The sequence below is a fragment of the Manacus candei genome, unplaced genomic scaffold (genome assembly GCF_025592945.1).
Source record: "Manacus candei isolate 608988 ecotype Guabito, Panama unplaced genomic scaffold, ASM2559294v1 h1tg000003l, whole genome shotgun sequence".
Lineage (NCBI taxonomy): Eukaryota > Metazoa > Chordata > Aves > Passeriformes > Pipridae > Manacus > Manacus candei.
Window position 1 is genome coordinate 15,655,031 of NW_026138051.1, and position 23,964 is coordinate 15,678,994.

The 23,964-nt window shown below is 37.4% G+C and overlaps 1 protein-coding gene across 1 annotated transcript in view; it reads right to left on the reverse strand.

The window, feature by feature from the left end:
- Nucleotides 1-21,702, reverse strand: part of KLHL4 (kelch like family member 4) — a 76,058-nt gene extending 54,356 nt beyond the window's left edge. Inside the window, exon 1 of the mRNA XM_051786105.1 lies at nt 21,618-21,702. The gene's annotated coding sequence lies outside the window, so the exon portion shown is untranslated. The remainder of the gene's footprint in view (nt 1-21,617) is intronic.
- Nucleotides 21,703-23,964: the final 2,262 nt, after the last annotated feature.

Below are 23,964 nucleotides of genomic sequence, written 5' to 3' on the forward strand. Positions count from 1 at the left end.
CCACAGTTGAATGCTGAAGGCAACCTTAGAGGTTATTATATGTTCTGTCCTGAAACAGTTCAGCAGGGCCTTCCAAAAATAGACTGGGACTTGAGAATATGAACAGCTATCTGGAAAAAAGAGAGGGGAAGACTTTTCCCTTTAAATGCTGAATGAATACATTCTGTCTTGATGGTGAGTTTTCATCATCTCAACGAAACTGTTGGATGTGTTAGGGTGAGTGAAGGCAGTTCACAGGCATTCTAAGTTAGAAGGATGATTATGAATTTTGTTCTAGAATAGCCTCTGAATTCAGGATGCTGTCATCTTCATTTCTCCTACATCGAGAGTGCTGATCTGGGAAGTGCTTCCTTAAGGAAGTGCATCCAGATCTGTCTCTCAGGGTGCCAAGCAGATGTGGAAGATGCTCCCTGAGTTCCATGTGCCTTAAAGGCTGTGTGTTGGCCACCCCTTTGGTACTGTAACTGAGTTCTGTTTGTAAAATCAGCCAGCTGGTTTCAGTGAAGCATCCTCAATCCAGCCAATTTTTAATATCTACAGGCCTCAGCATCATCTGTTCATTCTTACATTTTTTCGCAAATAAAAACAGTGCTGATCACCAAAAAACTCCATAAAATATAGAATGAATTGCATGACTTGGGCTCATATCCTCAGGTTCCAAATCTCATGGACTGTTTCCCATGTATTTGTTATTGCTTGGGAAATATTTGCCTCAGTTTTGGCATTCCACTCTCCAGACTTCTGTGTGAAATTAGCCCAAACACCTTTCTGCTCTGCATTTCTCTGACTGCTTCCCAAACTGTTTCTAAACTGAAATACTTGTACTGTGATACATTTGTCAAAATGTGCTTGGAAAATAAGCCCCAACTAGAAATACATGTCAAATAATGCAAAACTGACAGTTTCAGTCAAATAAATGATGACCGATATTTGCCACAAGCATAGAAGCTTCCAATAACATTTTCTTGCTGGCAGCCAGAAAAAAAATGCACTATTTTATTTAATTTTTTTTTTCCATTTGGTAGTATAAAATGAAAAAGGTTTGGTTCATATTTCCACAAATTCTTTTGTTATTTATCTCATGATCTAGTTAATATTTTAGTTAATCTGTTTAACAAAATACTACATCCCTCATGACAGGAACTTGTCTATTTTACATCTGACAAGCTGAAATATTTATATGTTTATGATATATATAATGTGAATATTAATACATTTCATATTACATAATGTATATATATATAAATCATATAAATATATGTTTCATATATGTCCATATCTATAAATTTCAATATTTTAAAGTAACTTTGTGGGTGATTTGTGTGTGGAGGAGTAGTGTTGGGAATTTATCTTTCAATCCCTACTACAAGATCACTTCTTAAGGCTGAGAGAGAGCTGTGTTATGTGTCTGAGACTGGAGCAGAGGAGATACCAACCACAATTTACTGTCAGAATTCCTGTTTGATTACAGGTGCTGTTCACAAGAAGTCCAAACAAACCTTGACTTTTGATGTGAAGGTATTGCAGTAGTAGGAGGGATAGGAAATTTCATTGGTTTTCACTCTTCTAAAAACTTTTAAACTAATGAAATATGAATTCCACCTGAAGTTCATTCTCAATTTACTTCTGCTACTTGGAAGCTGAGAACCTCAGTGACAAGCACTCCTTGCCAAAACTGGAATATTTTCTCTGAGCTATTGAAGAGCAAGTGTGTTTAGTGTAGTCTTAGTTTTAGATCCTTCCTTCTTCAGGAAAAACAAAAACTGGAAGAAACATTTTATTGGTTTTTGGTTTGGTTTTTTTTAATGTGTTCTGGAAAATAGTGTGAAAATAGAATTTTATTTGCCTCTAAGGTATAGAGCTGCACCTCAGCTGTGCTCAAAGAGTGCTGAGCAGAGGCATTAAATCCCCCTGTGGCTGCTGGGGTTTGAGCCTGCTCAAAGCTCAGTCTCCTGCTCTGGATTTGGCCAGGCTCTGGGGGATCCCAGCAGTCCGAGGGACACGCTGCCATCCTGCAACATCCACGCTGAGAGTGAGGGGCTCAACAGCCAGAGCTGCTTATCCAACATCAAGGGATCTCCAGCTGACCCAGTAAGGCTTCTTACACTAAAGAAAGCAACCAAAAGAGAAGCCAAGGGCTGGCAGGGTATAAATCAAATCACACTTCTCACATCAGCCTTGCTTTATGGTTTTTTTCCCTTTTTTTTCAAATGACTTTTAAAATGGGCTGTTTACTACACAGCTGGGGTGGCTCAACTACCAACTACCCTCTCATAAATTCTGCTTGTGCCTGTTAGGAAACTGGATGTATGGATTTTTCTTGCTCCTTTGGGCAGCTGGGGATCTAAAAGAAAGCGACAATCCGTTGTAAGCTTGTCTTCCTTTAGCCTCTCTTGAGGGAGAGGTCTTTTGTCTTAGTGAGGATTATCATATAGAGGAATACATGGAAAAAATAAATGGACTTACTGCCCCATGGGAACCAATGCAAGCCTGCCAAATTCAGCAGCTTTCATAATAAATTTAATGTATGTGTGGTAAAATACAATATAAACCCCATCAGGTATTTTACCTTTTTAAAAATTTACTCTTTCAGATTCTGTAGCAGTTTGGATAGCTCTGGATTTATACCCAGGGCACAGCATGTGGTGTTTGGTCTGGGAGAGTCACAGCTGAACAGATGGAAAGTAAAGGACATCTCAGTAATTGCCACGGAGCAAAGAGCTTTCCCTCTGCACTGGGGGTGAGCAAAACACTTTGAAATGCCAGCTCCTGTGTCAGAGGGTGTCCTCCACACAGCCCCCTCTGATTCCATGGAATCACACAAAAGAGGTGCTGAATTCTGCTGGTCGTGGGCAGTTTGACACATCCCATCCCATCCCTCCCTGTGCAATTCCTGGCTCCTCGTTTTTGGAGTAACAAAAAGGAATTTTGCTGTTTCCCTGCTGAGGGGCTGAGCCAGCTCTGACACAGGGAGGATTTTCAGGTGCAATAATAACAGCTTTTAGAGGAGAGAAAGGCTGAGGAAAACTTTCCTCTCCTCTTGCCCACTAAGACAGAAGGATTGTGTGGGGGTGTAATATTTGCATTTCGTTGTTTGAATAAATTCATGTTTAACCCAAATGCCCAAGGATATTTCAATTATTTATGCAATTCTTACATTTATTCAATACCTACCAGGAAAACTCCTGTTAAAGACAGGAGTTAATCCGGGGTAAATGTCAATTACTGCTGGGCTACTTTAGGTCTATTATTTGATGCATTTGTAATACATTTTAATATTTAGCATTTGAAAATTAGATTGTCAGATTTTTAGTGATTTTACTACTAGTTCAGCTGTTTTCCTGTTGTCAAAAATTAAAAACATTTCAATATTTAAAATAGCTATACTGTTCATTTTTGGGCATATGTTACTGCATATGTTTGTAGCTCTGTTTTTCTGAATGTGTAAGATTTTTTGGCATATATTGGTATTTCATTCTGAACCTGGGGGAATTAATGTTTATAGTCATGGTTTGAATTCATTTTAGGTCTGATTGTTAAGAGCTCCTCTGGGAGTAAGTGAAGGAATCCCAAGGAGGTATAAATGGAAACAAAGGTAGGAGAAGAAAGAAAGGCAGATGGTGGAAACAATAGCACATCTTTTTTTAGATCATTGATCTAGTACAGAGGAGAATGTGTGTTATAAATCCTTTATATACTCCACACTCATTTTTATTGATAGAAATACCATATTTTCAAATTTTGAGCCACAAAATTTAGCTAATATAAAAACTGAATTAATTACTCCAGTTAAAACTGTCTTTTATCATCTTATAAAAACATGAGCATCTGAAACTCCACAAAGCTGCAAAAGTAAACTGAAAGTTTTTCTGCACCAGCAGCAAACCTGTGATGCTTTTGAGAGACCTTAGGTTATTTTGTTTATTTATTTATTTATTCATAGCATCTTTCATTTCTGTGGCTTGTTATAAAATTGATTCTGTTTCTGTGTTTGAAACGTATCAGGTTTTCTTTCCCAAATGAACAATAGTCAACAAGCTCAGAAAGGAAGAAAAATAAGCACCCTTAGTGGTGAATTGGTGAGCACTGAATAAACTAGTTTGGTTTTGCCCTGGCTCCAGTGTTTTTTCACCTGTTAAATTCTGGTAAACCATCTGGTGATGCCTTAAAACCAAATTATCAATGCACTTAGCAATTTGTGTAATAAATATTTTCACAATCTTTTCAAAGTGACCTGACAGGGGATCACCACTCAAAAGAGAAAGTACCCTGTAATTAATTCAATAGGAAATTATTCCTTCTTACACCCCTTCAGAACAGAATTAAAATTTAAAACATGTACTTTCAGCAAAAATATTTTGATGTCAATGTATCACTCAACATTCCTTGCCTGTTAACTGTATTTTTTCCAAGATAAAAGAGAAAATCTCATAGATAGCCTTTAGCATTTAAAAAACAGATTTCAGTTTTTACTTTTGCAAGCCACTTCAATGACTAAATTCCATTTTCAACAACTACATCTATATTCTGACAGGCAGAAAAGCTGTAGGTTTGTGTGTTATTTTTTTTCCCAGATTCTGCCCGTTCAATCAAAGGAACTCATTACTGAAGTTGATATAGAGTGGTTATTAATACTAAATGTGTCCATTTCATATTAAATGTATTATTCTGGCACAAGAGTATTTTCATCTCCAGATCATAGCAGAAGCAATTAAAATTCAAGGCATTAATTATACTTTAATTAAACCAAACCATATTTCATAGGATTGTTTTGGCAGTGTGAGGAAGAAGTCTGTCTCCTCAAGAGCTCGTGAGCTGGTTATGACAAATTATAAAGTCACTGAAGCCAAGTAGAATTGTTCCAGTCAATTAAGTGTGTCTGTGAAGGAATATCTGCCCTATGTAAGCAGAGGGAAGAATATAGTGGTATTTTAAAGGTTTTTTCAGACTTAAGCAGCCATTGTTTAAAATCACAAATATTGAAATTTGTTCTTATTTCTCGCTGTACTTCTTAAACTTCTCATACTTCCTAAAACTGTTAAGAAGTCTGTTGGTTTTGGTTGGACCAGTAATTCTGTTACCTGCTAGACATTAATGACACATTCAGTGATCCATTAATTTAAGTTTCTGTAAATTACAATGACTCAAAACTCTGTTTCTCTGTATGAGAAAATGTGTTTAAAAGCAGAGAACATGCCAAAACTTATGGCACACAACGCTTTGAAACTTAATGGACCTCTATTTTGTTCTTCTTTGCCTTCATTGCTTTCTTTTTAAATATTTTTGCATCCAGATGTAGATGTGATCTATAAATGTCTGTGATTTTGTGATTAGAATTGAAATTATAACTTTCATTATAGCTTCAAAAATATTACTTAGTTTTGGGAGGCTTTGGGGAGGGTTTTTTGTCATTTGGGGGTTTTCTTAGGGATTTTTTTTTTTCCAGAATGTGAGCAAGTGTTAATTGCAAAGCTTTATTATTACTACTATAGGCCAGATAACACAGCAGGCAGACAGATTTCCCAGGTCTCCTGCCATGACACAGAGCATTGGAGCAGAGGTATGGTATGTGCTGCATACAGACAGACACTCTAAGTGTTTTCTCAGGTGCCTCTCACCTCCATCTTTTAAAATGTAAACTTTTGTGAACAAGAGATATAAATATATGAATTTTTTTTGTTGAGATTTGCACTCTCTTTGGTTAGTTGTGATCTTTGTTTTTAAAAGACTCCTGTAATGGTTGGCATACAAATAATAGTGGGTACAGTGAGCAGACCTTGGTACAGGCTTTGGTCAGTAGTGCAGCATTTCACATCTTTTCCACAGGCTTAACTATTTGTAGACAAGACTTGGGATCTGGTAGTTATCAACCTTCTATATTTTCTGAAATCAGTGAGGTGAATAATTTATACTCAGGGGGCTACATCTTTCTCTTGTATATTAAATAAATTAGATGTTACCAAGGCAAATGTTAAAATGGCAGGTTATACAAAACTGTGTGAAGTGTGTGAAAAGTATTGACCAGGTATTGGTCAGGTCATGCTTGAAAATCTGAGTTGGAAGAATATATTTAACTTTATTAAATAGGAATATTTGAGTCAGCATGGGCCTGTTGGGGCATATCCAGCACATTTCAGCTTTCTTTCTCTGTGGTGTCAGTGAAGTTATGGAGCTCAGTTTGGTGCAAATGACTTTTTTAGTCGTGTGGATGATGCTTCCTGCAAATTACTTTTTCATGGGAAAAAGGACTGGGCACTGCCAAAGGTATTTCTCATTAGACTGGCATGGATATTTTAGAACTCTATATAAAATGATTTGAAGGTGTATCAGCCACATGTACAGCCCAATATAGCTGTGTGTAACAGCTCAAGTCATGTCTGAACTTCAGTCTTCAGTGCATGATCCAAATGGATCCATACCAGGGATCCTCCTGTAGCTGCATCAGAATAAATATTGTCAGAAAGTCATGGGGGAAAAGGACAAGTGGCTTAGCAGAGTGTTTGTCACAGCTCACTAAGTGCTTCCTGTTCCTAAAACTTCCAAGAAATTTCTAATTAACATTTGCATACAAGTTCATTAGAAGCCCTGCATGATGTATGACAATGGCTGCTCAGGGATTTGAGCACTGATGCTCAGTAATATGAAAGATCCCATATTATGTCATTGTAATTTTTCATAATAGTCTCAGTTATTTCCCAAGTTTCTCATACCTGAAAGTACTTAATGAGTAAATCTTGACTCTGTTCAGTGGAACAAGCTTTTTTAAGTGGAAATTGCACAAAAGATGCAAATTGAAGTAAAGCTTTGGAATCTGATATGATTTTTTTTTTTCTGTGAACCTGCTATGTTGTTGAACTTTGATTCAGTCCTCTTGTATGAGACCCAGACTCTTAGTTTTATAAAAAAATCTATTTTTATTTTGGAAAAGGAATTGATTAGCTCAGAAAGGTCAACAGATGCTTTGCAAGTTGATCAGTTACTTAATCTGTTATGTTTTAAGCTATAGAGCATGGAAAAAATCATTATATTACATCATATAAATGCCTTCTCACTAGCATTCTATCCTGCTGTGTTAATTTAGAGTATAGTTAGTGAACATTTAGAATCATAGAATCATTAAGGTTGAAAAAGACCTCCAAGATCACCAAGTACAACCTTTGCCTGAATGCTCCATTGCCCACTAAACAACGTGAAGTGCCACATCTCTTCATTTTTTGAATCCTTCCAGGGATGGTGACTCCACCATCAGATTAAAACCACCCTGTTTGAAAGTCCTGGCTATAGAAAATTCTCATAAACTTTTAAATATCACCAGAGCGAAAATCAAAATACACAGGTTGATTGAATACTAGACTTTTGGGCGAAGCTTTTTAATAATGCAGAGTAATTATGGGAATGAACTTTTAAGTTTGATATTTGGTGGCTTAGTTTACTATTGCTGGCTGCTACTCCTTCAAGTGCTGTTTATCTGCTGGAGATAGCTCCATATTTATCCCTGACTTTTAACAAGTTTTTCTTTAATAATATTGCTTGTACAGTGGAAACACACTTAGTGGATTAATTTAGCTATGGAGTTGTTATTCTGTTCAAGTCCTGGGCTTTTTTTCCCTGCAAAATCTTACATCTCCCATTTAATTCATACACAGAACACAAAAGTTCCCATGAAAGAAAATGTTTGAGGTTGCTCTTCAAGTCTCTGAAATATTGAACTGAGGGTTAAAGGGGAATCCTCAAAAAAGAAACACAGAGAGGGCTGTGAGGTCTTTGGCCACGTGAGAACAGATAAAAGGCTATTTTAGAGTGAAAGCCTTTCCAACACGTGTGTGAGAGTGTGTTAGCAGGACTGCAATGCCTCCTTGGATATGACTCACAGAGCTGTTTCTATTTAATTAGACAGGAAAATTGTAAGACTTTGCCTTAGAATAACAGGAGTGTGGAGCAATTTGCATTGAATATCAGAGCTTTTGCAGAAGGGAAACTGAAGCATAAACATGAAATTATTTATCTTTTATCAGAAAATAGCTTTTTTTTCCTTTTTTTTCTTATAGTATATGAACCTTTACTATTTGTTATACCATTATTTCAGTCCTTTCCTTCCTTCTGGTTGTCTCTTTCTGGCCAAAGATAAAACCGCCTGTGAAGTCAGCACAGCCTGTTAAATAAGCTGTCAAAACACGAACCTAGGAGCTCAGTAAGGAGGACAATTTTATACAACTTAAAATTAAAGTCTTTCAGTGTCACCTTGTCGGAAAGCCTGGAGATAGATTGCATGGAGCTCCTGTTCATTATGATGCACCTGTAGGCTATTCAATTCAAATAAGAAATGAGGAGAGAAACATCAGAGTCACAGCAAAGCCAGCGTGATAAAAGGGAGGGTTTTTCTTCAGGAACATGTTTTAAATTAAAATGAAAAGATTACAAATGGGGTTCATAGTGTTATAGCAGGATTTGGGTAGAATCATGTCAGACATCTCTTGGTGTGGTAGAGAATCCTGAGTTTCAGATATGTGAGAAAATAGCACTTTGAGTGAAAACTCATGTACTTCAGAGCAAGTGTTCAACCTGCTATCTTAGCACTTCTAGCAAGGGCTCTCTTCTGAAGTCTGACTAAAGTTAACTTCTTACTTGATGAGAATTTCATGTTAAATCAATTCCATGTGTAAGCTGCATTTCATTTGCACACATGATAGTGTGAGAACTGACTGAAAGGTACAAAAATTAAATACTGGTTGTAACTAGAAGAAGCAGGTCTCATATTTATTTCAGCAGGAACAGTTTCATCTTAAAGCTAAGAGCTCTGACTTTCTTTAAAATTCAGCTATTAAAATCTAACCCTGGCCACATGGAAGTCGAAGGGCAAACTGAGAATAAGGCTGTCCTGAGTTCTTATTTACATGTTTGATTTGAACAAGTTTGCTCAAATGCCTCCAAGCCAGAGAACATTAACAGGAGGTGATATGTAAATATGTTTCTAGATCAGTAGTTCCTATGACCAAAGGAAACTGTTTGGATAATGAAATACTTGCAAAAGCATTATCACTTGGAACTGTGATAGCTGGAGCAGTCTGTCTTTGCTGAAGCACTAATGAGTACTGACATCCTAGAAATTATCTAATTATAGAGCAGGGATTCCTTGTAGAAGTTTTGACATTTGTAAATACAAATAATGCCATTTGGAGTAAAAATGCAAATGGTATTGACTTCTCCAAAACAAACTTCTCAATAGAAATGGATATTGATTTTTAGGAGAGACGTCTAATAAAGGGAGAAAAACCTTGCTGTTGGCTACTCATGGAAATGGCAGTAGAGAATAAGGGACAAAGCTGGAAAAGAAATAATGAACATTAACCCTGTGGTTAGGAAGTGGAACAACTCAGCTTTCTAAGAGCCCACAAAAAAACAATTCTAGTTGAATTTGGCTGTTTTGTTGTTCTAAGAGGCTCCCAAAATCACTTGGTACTGAGCTAATACAACCTTTTGTCCTATATGGGGCATCCTAGCACTGAAAACTACTCCCTTTTGGTAGTTTTGACAGGTATCTGGATGCCAGAATTAGGTATCATCAAAACAAATGTGGCAAATGGTGAAATGTGGCAGGTTTTTTCCAGAATATTTTTCAAGGAAAGGCCTAGGTAGGCTTTACAAAGCAGCAGGACCTGATTCAAGATTACATTTGCTTTGGAAATACATTAATCTGACGTTGCATCTGAGGTGAGAAAAATTATAATGTGACTGATGAACAGCATTGAAAGTCTTATCTTCCATCTCTAACCAGAGGAGCCTCATTTCCCATGTTTTCTTATCTGCTCTGATCTGTCATGCAGCACAGTTTCTGACTGATTACTCATTTTATCCTTACATTAAGCATGCATACAAGCACCAATAATTATTGAATCCCTGTGTTTTCAGCTCCTGCTGTTTGTTCCCAAGTGCCTCATCTGGATGTTTCCTGGTCTGCATATCCTCTTGTGACATGTGATGAGAAGGAAGGTACATAAATGGATAAATAACTGGCTAAAGTGAGAAACCAGAGGTAGGAATGCAAGGTCATCTTTAACCTTGAGGGAAATCATTAGTGGAGTTACATGAGGCTGCGTGCTCAGAACTTTGTGTCCAGCATATTCATAACAATCTGGTAAAGGACTGAATTATAAGTTGGTAACATTTCCTGATGATGCTGAGCAGCGGGATAACAGAGTCAGGGCCTGGCAGTGGAGATTTGAGCAGAAAATCAGCCAAGCCCAGTAACTGGGCAGCAAAATGGCCTGTGAGATTCAATACAGAGAAATGTCAAATTATGCAGTGATGGAACGATGGGCTCTGAGTTGTGAGTAACTGCTCAGGAGCACAATCATGGGTTAGGATTACAGTCTCACAAAAATTTAAAAATTAGCCCCCACCAAAAAAGATTAAATCTCTAAGTAGTTCTGGGGATGTTCAGCTGTGTACTTGCTTTGCTTTTCCAAGCTTTCCAACCTTTGGTCAGTGTGGGAAGAAATCTTTGGTCTCCCCCCAGTGATCACCCTCATGTTCTCCCACTGGCAGTCCTTGCTCTGAAGGTAGACTTGAATACAAGAACTCTAAAGCAGTGTAAGACAAATGAAAAAGAGTGTAAGAATACAAGTAAATGAGCAAGTCTTACATTTCTATCTCGTTTCAGACTGAATTTATGGAGTGAAAAGAGGAACTCGCAGCAGATTTCTCTGCGTAGAGCTATTCATTTAACAACCAAAAAAAAACCCCAAACACATGTTGAATTCTTGTTTTAAAAAAATGGACCTTGTAGTTCTCAGGTCCCTGGGTGTAAGCCATTTACATTTTGTAAATGCACACTGACAGAAAAAGTAATTAGATTGAGCATAAAGATCTATGCACAGCCTCAATAATACATCCTAAAGCAAGAAATATATGTTAAAAAACCCCACACAACATAGCAAAGGAAATATCAGAGGTTTCTTTATTTTTTTAAACCCTTCCCTCCTTGACTTCAGAAATAGCCTTTATAAATAATTTCCCAGTTATACTGACATTGTTCCAGCCAACAAAACCAAATGAAATAGAAGGATGGCAAACAGAATAGCTTGGAGTACTAAGGCAAGAATTCCTGCTATTTTATATGCCTTTCAGCTGAGTTCAAAGATTAATGCTGTAAGCACAGCTAAAATGTATCAACAGGTTGAAAATTATTTATGAATGTATTTTAGTAGAGATTATTGAACTTCAACAGTTTTTAATACTGAACAAACAGTAATGAAAATTATTATCATCATGGATGCCAAAAAAAGAAAGACATTTAAAGGACTGAAAACAGTCCATGACTGTGACATGTTCTGTGTGGATTTGCCTAAGAAAATGAGACCCTTTCGTTGCTTTTCAGGAGTAGAAAGCCATTGGTCCCCCATGGAGCTAAAAGTAGATGGGACTTTAAAGGCACTATTTTCACTCTGAGAGGTTTTTTTAAGTTAAATTTAATTTTCAGTTTAGGTTCTGAGCATCACCTGTAGTTGATCTGCTAGTTGGCCTTGGTCAAACCCCTTAGGGCTGCAATTTTATTGATCTTCTTGATGAATGTCCTCCACTATAGGGTGAATTGCTGTTTAACAAATAAATACCTTTAAAAATATATTCCCTATAGTGAGTGAAGAGTGACTTTAGGGAAGCTAAAAAAACTTGACAGCTTGAATGAATTTGCAAGCGTTTGTTGCTATGGCTGTAATTAAAATCCTGAATGATAATCAAGCTTTTAGGCCAACTCATGCCATCCATAAAAAAACAAATACCAATTTATTTCAAAAAATAGTCTTCAGTTGTTTATCAAAACAAATACTGATGTAAACACTGAATTGATTTCATTAATTACATTCCCACCAATATACCAGAGAACATTCTCTCAGAATATTAATTTCTTTATGCAAATTAAGAAAGGGATTTAGAAGTAACTTTGCTGTTGCAAACCATTAATTTGTTCTATGGTGTACAGAGATCCAATTTCAACTGATTTCAGGATGATAATCCTAGGTACTATCACTATTAACTGGTTCTTTAGAAGGGAATAAGTTTTGTGGCCTGCAAGACTTGTATTTTCAAATGGAAAATTTTTGTGTGGACCTCATTCAATAAATGCTTAGAATTTCCAATCAGAATCAATTCTCATTCTTGCTTTCATCAGTCCTGTGCTCATAGGACTCATTGTTGGGCTTGTCATGCACTTTCCCATTCACATTCTCTTCACAAAAAGAGAGCTTTTGGTTTTTTTCAGACCAAAATGGAGAGGTGGCAAAAACATGGTCTGATGAACAGTTCCTTTGTTCTCTCAGAAACAGTTTTTATTCCATCTTTCTGTGGGCGTTCATCTTGTGGGCTTACAGGCTGGCATTTTTTTAGCCCACCAAATTCATCATGATGAAGGGGAGGTTTTGCTGGGTCCATTGCCAGGCCTCTTCCCATACCAAAATATTCCTAAATGACTTCGAGGTAGAAATCAGAAGAAAATGTCAGTTTCTCTGTCCCCAAACAGGTTACTTTCTAGGAAATCCTACAACTCCTGAAACTATCTTTCCTTTGGTCTTTATGTGGCAACAAAGGCCTTTCTATTTAAGGATCTCTTGAACTGGAGGCTCCTGGAGCTCCACTGGTCACCTCCTGGTGTGGGAATTGGATGAAATAGGGGACAGAAGGGGATGGGGATGTAATAACTGAACAGTCCTGGGGTTTCATCTGATTCTCATAAGGATCCCTCTGCAGTATTTGTAGTACTGAAATACTTCACAAAGTCTTAAGTATTTAAGGAGGAAAGTGTGTCATTCCCCAGAAGTCCCTAAGCAGAAGACCAGAGGTGGACATTTCATATTCATATGGATAAAACAGAGATAAAATTATAAAGAACAATTAGATCTCTGCACTTATTTGTTAGTATTTGCAACAAGGAGGCAAACTGTTCTCTTGGCTTCACTCCAGTGACAAACAGATTTTAACTCTACTGTGCGTTTCAAAACAATAACCTGCAGATGCCTCATCTTAATAACTGTACTCTGATTTATAAACACAGTTTCTTGAGGATTATGTGGCTGTCTACATAGGAAACACTGCGAGATCAACTTGAAGAATTTTTAAAAACAAAAAAATATAATCTAGCTGTTAGTATTTGTATTCATGCCTTTGGAACAACTACAAAAGCTTGTCTAAGTTTCTAGAAGTAATTAAATAGATAGTAAGTAAAATAGATAAATATTGCATTTTAAAAACTATTTTTCCCCAAGTTATTACATTATATTCCAAAAATTACTTATCTCTGACAAGAAGGAAATAGCAGTCTATTTTCACATGGTTTAGGTTAATCATTCCAAGTTCAAAGGTGTGTAGTGCACAGTACATTGTAGAGAAATTGTTACCAGGTTTGTACTTCCAACACTGTGATGTTTGTTGTGTAAGATTTGGGGGAAAGCAAATCTATCTAATGAAACGTTCTTGTTTGAAGCATCTGTATACAGCAATACAATCAGTTCAGAAATAAATCTACAAAGCTGCTGAGACAAAATTGGAGGAAGCAGAAAATTGTTCCAAACGAGCCATCAGGAAGCTGCCGTGGAGCCTTCGAGGGAAAGTGTAAGAAACACCTCAAAGGGCCACCGAAGCACAGCTTTGGCTGAAAACCAGGCCAGGTTGGAGGAGGCACAGAAACCCTGTCAGCTTAGAGACAGGCAGGAGGAGATTTTAGGGAAAAGGGATCTCCAAGGTGCAGGACGAGGTTAAGTTATTGTTGCATGGATGCCAAAGCAAGGGCGAGGGCACAGTGGGGTTGTGTTTGCACCGCGAACAGCGGAGCGGCTCAAGGGCTGGATTTATGAGCTCAGCCATGAGCTGCTCACAGAGCTTTGTGTGCAGCACACTGTGCTGTGAGCTCAGCAGAACAGAGCACATTAATTCTGGGGGATGGTAATGAACTCTCCGAGCAGGGCAGGAACGGGATGAGGTGCACCTTGGGACACATGGTAATGGTTTCCTAACCGTGGCTTTCCCGGGCCTGCGCTGTGTGTCACAAAGACATTAAAAGAGATTGGTTCTCAACAATGAGCTTTCTGAAGTGAGCAGATCTCTTTGAATATAAACTAATTTTTTTTCCTTTTACAACTTAATAATACCAACAAACCTATTGGCCCCTCTTAAAATATAGTTATAACATTTATAAATCTATTGTGACATAACGCTTCCCCACAGCAGGAACAGCACTGGCAGTCAATTAAAATGCTGAAGGAGAAATTAACTGTGGGAGCAGATGAACCAAACAGATGAAAGATGTGTAATTATTTCTTATCTAGGAAATACTTCTTCAAACAAAATAGATTTGAAAGAAGTATCACTGAGATGTTTACATGGAGAGAAAATGGTTCCTTAAATGACTGACTTCTTATTTCTTGGATTTTAAAATAAGGCCCCCAACTGTTTGATTCCCCTTGGAAGCTAATTCTCTTTCAGCAATTCAGCAAGAGATACCAGGAAAATAATTTTCAGTATCTATTTAAGTAACATGAGACTTAAATCTTCTTTATGAAGATGCTTCTAAACACTAAATTATAACAAGGAAGTAAATTTCATATAAAAGAGACTCCTTCTACTTCTGTCTTTTGGTGAATAAGGAAAGACAACTATATTTTCCTCATTCTTTAATTGCTGTAATTTTTATTTGACTTTGAACACATAGAGCTAATAGCTTAACAAAACAATTCTGGGATGAGAATAAGTATCCAAGAGCCAAGGATAATTGTTCCTAACTTGCTGTTAAAGCATTTAGTGACTTTAGTAGGTTACATTATAACATGACTTATGTATTTGATCTCACTTCTAGGAGGAGAGTTTTTGTTACTAGGAATGGAAATGTAGAGAGATAGTGGTTTCATTTCCTATGTTTTCCAATTCTACCAGTTCTGCCCAGTCCCAGTTCTGTCCTTTTGCATAAGTCTTTGTGACTAAATAAATGAGCTCTTGCCCTGTGCATAGTAAGAGATCTCACTTTGTGTACAGCTTTTCTAGTACATTAAAAGCATGTTCAAAAATTAATTATTTCAAGTTGGCATATTTAAAAATACCTGTCATCAAATTATGTCAGTAATACCAAATTAATTTTCATGGCCCTTTTTTTCTGACCGTCTCAAATAATACTCCAAAATGCGTTAGGATTTAAAGGAATTCGGTTTTAAGACTTTTGCGGTCACGTGTTTACTATTTTTAGACAAATACTCAAGTTAGACTTCATAACTTAATTGCTGAAATAACTTCTTTGAAGCATGACCTGAGTTTACTTCTATCTATGAATATTATATGAAAGGATTAAGACTGGCCTTTGGAAAGCAATCCTAGTTCTCTTACAAGACACCATCCTTTTTTCAGGCAGCTTTGATCTGCTATTCTTAAAAAGCTTTTTCTTTCTTTAATAGAGGTTTTGTACTGGATATCTGCTTAGGAAACTAAGTGATATATTCAAATTCTTAATTAACATTTAGTGAAAGACTCTAATCCATAGAAGATGTATAAACAACCACATATGAATAACTTAGAATAACTCATAATGATAATAACTAACTCAGAATAACTGAGTAAAAGATGAATAATAAATGCTGTGCTCCAAATGGTACAAATATTGCTGTCAGCAAAGAACAGAATTTCTGAAAAACTACTCAAACCATGTTTCAGAAAAAGCCTCCAGACTTTTTCTAGGGTTATGTAAGAATTCCTGCTTCTGTATTTCTCCCTCTGCTCAACCTTACTGTCACATTGCAAACCACTCTCATCATCTCCATTCCCTTCACTCACATCAAAGGCTTTACTGTGGCCAGGAGTTTGTAAAACTGTGAAGTGAGCAGAAAACATGGACTTTCTGTCCTGGCTCTCTACGCCTCTGCAAGCTGCTTGTTCTCACTGAGGGGCAGCTGGAAAGGAGGAAAGATTTTGCAGGACCTATAAAGAGAGTGAGGCAGGTAAACAGAGAAAGGCAGCAAATTGAAAGGTGTGACAGCCAGGAGTGTTGAGGGAAGGGATGCCCTCAGGGATTTGGGATGACAAGGTCCTGAGCCGGTGGAATGGAAAGAATTTTTGTAAAGTCTGAATGAAGAACAGTTAGTGAAATGCTGAGAAAAAGGAAATAGTTTAACTGGTTAGGGAAAAAGAAATAAATAGGTTTATCATTGTGACTTTTACCCCACAAAGCATTCGAGTGTGTTTAGCCCAAGTCCCACTGAACAGTCATGTAGATAAAATGAAAAAGCACTTTGATGACTTACTGATAGGTGGATTAAGTCAACATTCAAAAGTGGCATAGGGAAAAATTTCTAATATTCTAAGATACTTTTTCATTATGTTTTCCAAAGCAATAATAGAAAGTAAGACAGGATCTAAACTATTTCAAATGACTTGTAGGGTACATCCTCAAAGGGGCAAAAGTTCTTATAGCCATCCCAGATTATTTATCTGCTATGGGTTATCTTGTCTGCTCTACACCATTATCTCTGCCTATCACTGCTCCCTGCTTTATGACCTACAGCATAGAGTTTACTTGCTGGATTACATGAGTAGCTTCAATATGCTCCTGGTATCTCTAGAGACTCACTGTGTGTGATATCAGCTCTCACAAGCTGATAACGGTGTCACATGTTCTTTTACATTTTGATGGAGTGTAATACAAGCTGTTATACAAGTTTTCATGTCTCAGGCTTTTTGATACAGTACATTTATTTTGTAATTCTGAGGGTTCTCAGACACCAAAATGAATCAGAGAAGTGTTGACAGCGTGAACAGTAGGCACAGAGAAAAAAAGCAAAAACTGGAACCGAAAGAGAGAATTGGATTATAATTACAGTTTTTAGTATCTGATTTTTTTAAAAAAGACATTTTTATAAAGTTAAGATGCTTAAATCCCTCAAACTGAAAGTTGAACTATTGTCTGCATTGCAGTTGGGTTTTCTCTTTGGATTTTACTGGGGTTGGGAGGTGTTGGTGGTCCTTTGTACCAAACCATTTCAGACAGTAAATCCACACTGAATCCTCATGTACCAGGTTACCTGTGAATCACAGACTGTTTTCCTCTCCTAAATGTATGACCTGTGGTAGTTCAAAGAACAGGGAGAACATTTCCCTCTGGTAGAAATTTGTCAGTCTTGTCAGCCTACATCCAAATTGTGATATTGTCTAGCTATTTTCTCTACTGTTGATAAACCAGACTCTGCAGGTATGTGTCTGGATCAGATATACAAACCTTGATGGACTAAGACCTCCAGAGGACATTCCCAGACTGAATTATTCTGTAATTCCAAATTGTTACACGTGTAATTGCAAAGATCCATGGAATAGACTGTGACAATCCAACTTTGCCCCAAGAGACAGGACCTGCAGAATTGCTGCAGTTAAAGGAGTTTATCCCTTTTTCAGTGACTTTTGAATCCACTCATTTATGAATATTGTTATTGTTTGACAGTAAAGTTTGAAAAGAGCCTTAAAGATTCTGTAATCTTTAATCATGCTTTATTTACTTTTTTTATTTGTATTGATCCAGTCAACTTTAAATTGAGTTGCAGAGTAAAATCAGCCCACTGCTCAGTTCAGAGCATAAGAATTCCTAGAGTTTCACCAACACTAAGCAGACGGCTGCCTTAAGATGCTGACTTTTTATTTGCTGCATATATTTGCAGGTTATTTATAGCACAGTTATTTGTGGTGTACACTCAGAGAAGGTGCTATGTTGCATTTGCATACAGGGAAAAATGACAGCACCAACCAGACTCTGCTGCTCTGCCAGATGTGTGCCCATGTGCTTTGGGAAGAGAGAAGGGAGAGAGGTGCCAGTTCTTCCATCCCATTGACCTTGTTCACTGAGCCTCATCTAGATCATGTTATACCAGCCATCATCCACTTGGATCTGGTTGTAAATATGATATGACATACAGACTTTGATGGAGCTGATTTCCCCTCCTGGGTGTTTACACTCCAGTCTGTGGGCTAAATTTGGGGGCCTTTCTGTCTAAAAATTCTCTACACAGGATATGCAGTGGAGAGAGTGAGAAAAAAAAACCACCAAAACTCCTTCAAGGGGTGGTGTTTCTTGATATTATTATTCCTTGGACATTTTCCATGTAATTTATAGTATCTTCAGCTAGCTAATGGAACAGAACTGACACTGTGTTATTATTTGACAATCTAATTATCCAGCATGTAGTAAACAAGATTTTATATAAGAACTTCATATTTTGTTAAAAAAAAAAGAGAAGTAGACAGTCCTGTTCTTTTTCTGAGCAAAATGTTCAAATGTTGCACACTTCAGACTATGCAATTTTATTTCTTGATATTGTAATCAAATAATTAAATCCTGCCTCTGAAGACCTGTTGCATCACCCTTTTGAATATAGCTGCTGAACACATAGCAAGTATTAATTTATCCTGGTATGTTTTGTGGCCAAACTGCTAAACTTCTATAATAATATATAAATTTATAATAGCTATATATCATATATGTGTGTGTTATATAGAGATAAGTCACCTTTTCTGTGCCCCAGGAGTAAGCTGGATTTTGTTCTCTAAAATGGACATCTGTGGATTCAGTTGTTTCACACATTGTGGTCTCACTACCTATTTTTATCTTCCATATTTACAGAGAGTATACTTGACCCCATATAGCTTTAAATCAATTATGTCTCAGCAGAAGAGGCAGAGTGTTAAGCAACCTTATTCTGCACACCTGTAACTGTGTTAAGAAGCAATTTCCAAATGGAAACTGGACAATTCCCCAGGAGTTAGACACTTAGTTCCTGTTTCCCTGCCTCAGAGCATACTCTGTGAGTACAGAATACTTAGCAGACATGGTGTTTGCAAAAATCATACTTAAAATGATGCATTATCTTGCTTTGTGCTGAGTATTTTCTGAGGAGTATTTTTTGTTTGGTAGTTTTTTGACAGTAAACTTTAAGTGTGAGTAAAGGCAATATGTTCTTGTTGCAGCCTGAAATTGGTCAGATTTTAACAAAAACAGTTAAATCTCTTAATTCTAGGACTAAAATGCAATAAATATATTGGCTGTTTTTCAGTAGGTGGCACAATATATCTACCAATAATGATAAGTAGAAATCATGAACTGTTTGAAAACAAATAAAATACCCAGACTGGTGGTTCTTACAATCAAACCCCAACCTTCTGGATATTCATGCAATATTTACAGGAAGAGGAGGAGGATTAAAAACTTCCTCATCACTGTGATATTCCCAAACTTATCCTCCAAACCTGATCCAAAGGGGGTCAGCTCTCCTGCGTAAGGGAATTAGGTAAGATTAGTGCTTTTTATTTATGCTACCAGCAAGGTGGTGGAGGTTTTCAAAATGAACCCTCCTAAAGAAATCATCTGAATCTGATCTCTCACTTCACATGTTTAGTCAGCTGTCATCACTACCTACATAGCTGTAGGATACCCAGTGCTTAAAAAAAGCATAGAACTATCTAATTATATATAAAAGTCATGAAAGTCGGAAGTAACTGGATTGTTCTCTACATGTATAAAGCTTCTCCCTGTTTTAACTCCTTCCTCCCTGCCAAGCCATTTGACTTATCTAATAAAAATAAAAAGCACAGTATAACAATTACTTCAGCATCCTTTTCATTCATCCTTTTCATTCACAGCAGAGCTGTGATACATGTTGGCACCAGAGGCTGAATCCAGGCTTTGGAGCAGCCCCTGGGGCTGTCTCTCACCACTCTGCTCTCCAGGCATCCTGCTTCCCTATGGCAGGAAACTGTGAGGTGTCCTGCTCCACTGTGCACTCAGGTTTCCTTTCAAAGGAGCTGTTGGAAAACAAGCTGGAACTATGGTAGTTCAGTCAGTCTCCAGTATGTGCAGTGGGCAGGTTCAGGGCTCTCAATTCTGCTTTTGAGGTGCCTCCAGGATGTGTGTCCTGGAGCCAGGATGCCAAGCCCTCTGCAGAGTATCCAAACAGGATCAGTGCATGCCCAGGGATCCAGCTCAGGGAACTCCTCCCAGTATTGCAAAGTGGAGCACAATGAATTACAGAAATAAGACCAAACCTACCGAGAACATCTTTAATGCTTTCTGATGTGATCACATCTTGCAACGAATTCATGTAATGTCTTTTCTCTTTCAACTAAACCCAGTTGAAATTTCTTCTGTACTTGTGTCCTGCTCCACAATTCTGTTGCATTCTCACTGTTTTACTATCACATTTATCTGCATCAGCCGTGGTCACTTTACCACTCTTGTTGTTATCAAACTTTTTGAATGAGATACTTTTAAACTGTTTTTTCCTCAGTGAGGAGACGCTTTGTAAAGATCCACTTCCTCTGCTCACAATAAATTAAAGCCTACTTCAGAAATGTTGTAAGCATTTAGGCATGTGAGTACACTATCTAGATGAATCCTCTTGGTGAAGTCATTTATTTATCTACATTATAAATTAAGGAAATGGTGAGGAACACATGGTGCTGTAGTTTAAACCAGAAAGTAGCGTGAGGGGAAAGATATGGAGAGAGAACAATGGAGACAGGAGGGCAGGTAGACAAAGACAAGCACCCAACTGAGAGCAAGATTGCAATCATGCTGATTATTTTCCTTGTGTATTGCTTCTTCCTGGCTTGAAATTTTTTTATATACTCTCTTCACCAGCTCTCGTAGGACACAGTCACTTTGGTACCACGAGCCCTCTGAATGCAATCAGAACTATGGCTCTAATTTGGTTGTCCCAAATCACCCTCTGGAGGAGCCTTTCTTTTCTGTTGAAGCATCTAGAGAGTATTGTTTCATAATACTGGTATCTGGAATTAAACAGTGTGAATAGTCCATATAATGAACTTCTCTCTCTTTCCCACTGTGTTTTCAGACAAGCCTGGAAAGCATCTCTCAAACTGAGGGTATTACTTCAGTTTCAGTAATATTTGATTGAATAAGAACTCAAAGGTGCCAGAGTGCAAAGGATAATGCAACACTAATTGCAGCAGTTATGATTTCTAATGTTCATTTTTAACTTTGAGAAAACTTTTTGTTTTAATCAATGTGAAGGATATAAGATATGGCTGAAGGAAGGATTGTTAGTATATTCCCCTGTATAAGGACTTACTGTTCTATTCATTTGACATATATTATTATGATAAAAATATCAGTAGTTAAATGTCAATAAGCGTCTATTTTTCACTCATATAAGTAGCTTTATGACATGTAATGAAGATATTCTTGTGATTAGTTACCTGTATAGCCAAGTATTTCGAGGTTAAAAATGCGATGTTCAAAGCACAATCTCTTTTTATTCCCCCATACAAGTTCAGTGTTGCATATGAGCAGTAGGTTTCCAAAAGCTCTGCTCCACCCCTTGTCCAAACTCTGGCAGGCTCAGAGGTGACACCCTCCACAGAGGTGGACTCTGTCCTTCTGAGACTCCTCCAAAATTTTGGCTGAATCACTGGTATTTTTCTACAGGCTCTAAAAAGCCCTAAAGTCAACTGCTACAACATTTCTGAGATGTATTGTTTCCGTGATAAGCTCATGGTTTTCCTATGAGTTATTCCAAAGGCTCAAATAATAAACATGCAAATGATAGGTCAAGATAAGAACAGAATTAAGCTTTTTATCCTACCTTTAAGAAGTTTGGATTGGAAGTAGCCAGCTTTCAGATAATGGCACAATGCTGCAAACAGATCTTGACTTGTGGAAGGCTTTAAAATAAAAGAAAAGCCAACACACGAGTCTGTTTTCTCACATTTCAGTGACAGATTATTTCAGAGAACTCTCTAGCCCATTTCCTATTTCCTTTGCCCTTGGTGTGCTGAGTAATATTTGCATTTTTCCCTAAAACAGCACATCTCCTCTCTGGACGGAATTTTCTGATAAATGTTTTCCGTTGAACTTCCTTCAGCATCTACATTAAACAAGGCCTTTGCCAAGGACCATTTCCTGAGGCCTCTGCTTTCTCCTTGCTGAACAACACGTGGCCTCAAGAACGTGTTGTGCCTGCCTCTACCACTGTGGGGTACTTGGGATTGCAGGGAACTCCCCAGTCTTTAAATATATTTGTTTCAAATATCACTCCAGAAATTTTTACCTTACTATTCCTTGAGCCTAACTAATTTTAACTTTAATGTCATTTTAATTTACACTTTTAAATAATCCTATAATACTGAACGAAAAACCAGTGGCAATTTGGGAACAAACAGTGGAGATACTTTGATTGGAAAATGCTGAAAAAAGATGATGCCAGAAGGGAACTTCCACTTATTTTTTATTGCATGTTTCCAGTATGGTTGGAAGTATGTTCCACGAGGATATACTGATGTAAAAATTTATCCAGCTAGTTTTGGTCTTTGGAATATTGGGCTGTAAAGGTTTTAACATCATCACTGTGACTTAATTTCTCCATGAGAATATGACACCACTTTTCCCTTGCTTCCCAGGGGAGGGCTGTAGTGTTGGTGTGCTCTGTAAATTAGTGTGGCTTTTTCTCAGGAGCTAAGGTGATTGTATTAGAAATGTGATAGAAAACTGTGTGTACCTCTGACCTTTTATATCTGTTTACTTAAAATGTCTTCTAGATTAACATAGGCAGGTGACAAAGGTAAATATAGCCTTGAATTTCATCCCTGCTTTCTGCAAAGCATAAATCAAAAAAGTAAATCAGCACTGGTCAAGCTCAGGATGCCAGATACCTTAGTTTAAAGTTATCAGACACAAAAATGGACTAGAAAATCTTACTGGAGCTTGTAGTTTGTTTATTTATTCCTAAAATCGCACCAAAAAGCCTAGTGAGATGAGGAATCTTTCTACAAATTTTTATTCTAAAGCTTCACATGTAAACTGAATTTTGCAACAGAAAATTGGTGGAAATCAGCATGGCTAGCTATATAGACTGCCTCCTTCAATTTTCATTTCCTTAAAATGTGAAGAGAATTTAAATCTTTATTTTTAAAGTGAGGAGCCATCAATTCCATCAGTTATTGAGTTTTGAAATTGGGTTGTAGATGTCTAAATTCTGTCGATTTTTATTCACATTTTTATTTTCCAGAAATCTGAAAATTTTGATTCTGCTTTCCCTCATTTGATGTCAATACTGACTTACATTCAAGTCTCAAAGCAGAAGAGACTTTTATTAAACTCTCGCCTTTTGGAGGGTATATTTTTGGGATATTTCTTTGGTATAGTCTTCATGTTTGCAAGGAAAAAGTCAGTAAGCTCTCAGATTTGGACTTGAGGGATCCTTGTCTGGATTGAACCCACATTCAGTGTTGAGAGGAAACCTTGAAGAAATGTTAAAATCTTGGTAGAACATGAAGCTTTCTGTCAGAGGAGCATTTGCACATTCCATGGCAGTTCAGAATATCAGGATGACATATGTGTCCAGGGGAGTTACTGTGTAGGCAGCTGACGTGGAAAAACTCATGGCACAGCCACTTACTCCTCTATGGACACTCTTGGTGTGCACTGGGGAGCCTTGGGAAAGGTCACACAACCCCTTTGAAAGGTTGGCCAGGTTCTGCCATCATCACATTATCCAGTAATTCATCCAGGGAAAGCTGAATTGAGCCATGAGATGTGTGAAGCACAACACTGCCCTGTGTGAGTGGAAGAATTCAGTTTTCAAGTGAAATTGCAAAACACCTTAGCAAGGTACTTCCAGTCTCCTTGAAATGATAAAAATATTTCCTACCAGATAGTTGCAAGTGCAAGAAAGAATAATTCTTGAGCGTTACAGATGGACTTTTTTATTTTTTTGGAAACTAAGAATGTCCTTTGAGGAGCAAGATGAAGGTAAGATGTTCTGTTATTTTATACCCTGTTATTGATAGGTGATTTAGTATTTTAGGAGACCAGTGAACACAGTGAGATGAATTATAGCGAGGCTGTTTGATAGCACTTCCATTTATTTTACAAAATAATATTCAGCAATATCCCACCACTTCCAGCCTGCTGGAACCACTTTCTGTTTAGGC